This window comes from Poecilia latipinna, unplaced genomic scaffold (genome assembly GCF_001443285.1).
Source record: "Poecilia latipinna isolate Pla-1442-1.1 unplaced genomic scaffold, P_latipinna-1.0 Scaffold5149, whole genome shotgun sequence".
NCBI classification, from domain to species: Eukaryota; Metazoa; Chordata; class Actinopteri; order Cyprinodontiformes; family Poeciliidae; genus Poecilia; species Poecilia latipinna.
The window spans coordinates 1-2,166 of NW_015117765.1; positions in this window are offsets into that span (position 1 = coordinate 1).

The following is a 2,166-nucleotide window of genomic DNA, read 5'->3' on the forward strand; positions in this document are numbered from 1 at the left end:
TATCACAGAGCATTTTTAGCTAGCTTCCTAAACTAAAATTTTCACAAAAGATCTTATGCAATTTTGATAGCCTAGTGTATATTATAGTAAACATCTTCACTTACCAACATGGGAAGAGTCCTGAATCTTGGAAATAGCATCAGCAGCTGTGTAGAATTTTCGTCTCCTTGAATCATCCGCCATCTTGAAAAACTTCTAAAATTGCCTAAGTCAATTTGTCTGGTGACTGAAGCAAAATAAAACTGCCTAAGTCACACTCTTCATATAGGCAATTATACAAAAGGGGTAGAACGGCATGATCTGTTTAATTGAGGATGTAGGCAATTTTACCAGATGTGGCTAGCATCATGAAGAGATGATTTAGGCAAAAAAAAATTTTGAAAAAAAAATGACGTAGGCAATTATTTTAAGAAGGTGACGAGATTGGTCTAAATAGTATGGAGTGAAATTACACACGAACAGATATTTTTACACACACAGAGATACTTTCCCACACGCACAAATCTTTTTACACACAAACAAATCTTTTTACGCACGCACAAATCTTTTTACACACACACAAATCTTTTTACACACGCACAAATCTTTTTACACGCGCACAGATATTTTGAGACTATTGAGACTATTTTCACTCCATAAAATAGTGCGTACTCTACAGTTTTTAACAAAATAAGCTAAAGAGTGGCTAATAAACTAGAGTCTCTGGATTCCAAGTTTGTTCTAATTCCCTTTTCTGGGTGAAAAGTGAGTACCGTACTCCACAGTTTCTAACAAAATGAAATAAAAAGAGTAAAGGACATATTAGGGCACAGAGCAACATTTTTTTTTTTTTTTTTTCATTTACAGTTTTAAGGCTTTTTTTCAAATGTAATATTTGAATCTTATTTAGCTCACTAACTCCTATGTTAATAAAAACAGTTTGAAGCGAGAGGGAGGGGCCGAGCATTATTAATGGCCAACAGCTCAGCATGTTGGAGTAGAGAGAAGCTGACGGTAGATAGAAAAAGAGAAAGCATGTTTTTTTCTTACAATCTTCAACACATAGCCTTTAAAAATTACGTAATAAAATCTTTTACATTTTTACCATAAAAACCCTGGTGCTTTGACCAATAAGTTTAAGTTATGATAATATTCATTATTTCTATTATTGATTGTCAGTCAACCTGGACATGGCAAAACTAAAAAAGGTTTAAAAATAAAGCAACTTAACAAGTTATAATTTAAATAATACATAACTTGTATTGCGAGCTGCTACAATAAATCAATATTTATGAAGAATTTTATTAAAACTTGTTTTTATTTAGAGCCTTAAATGTTTTGTACAGATGTAGCAGAAAGAAATTAGTTATGTGACACTGAAGCAAACTCAATTCTAAACTGAATTTTAATTTTATTTTGACTTTGAGTCTCAACAGTTTGTTTACTAAGAAATACACACTTTTGATGTGTATTGCCACCTATAGTAATTTTTGATCCTGGAGTTTGAACAGGTTAAAAACTTTTTAAACCACACTTTACGTTACATATTACTGTAACGTTGCCAACCTTTGAAAAATTGCTCTTAAGAAATGTTGCAGTGCCACGGTAAGCATAGACATAATATAAGAATAGATGCCTCAAGAACCGCTCTCGCCTTTTGTAGCTGACGGGATTTAGGGCGGCCATCTTGGAGCGGTACACCACTCCACTCAGCGTTATGTGTTTAGCAGCACAATGACGTATCAGCGGATTTAATCGATCATAACACACTTTTTTGTTACTGGAAACCATATTCAAAAATCTATCAAAGCTACATTTATAAACAATTGTATTTTTTAAGTATGTTTTTAATACATAGTTCAGCATATTCTAATATGCTTAGTGGCTATAACAATAGAATAGGAATGGAATATTCTGATATTGATGTATGATGAGCATTTTACAAAGCACACAGCCGTTCATAATTTATTTAATAAATTATATCAAAATATATTTATATAACTATGCAAACACTAATAAATAAAGATTAATAATGGCACAAATAAATAATGATTAATAGTGAATAATATATATATATATATATATATATATATATATATATATATATATATATATATATATATGTTTATGTTTTTCAGCAGACGAGTCCAAAATCCGGTGTGAGATTCATCCGTGCTGCAGTGAATC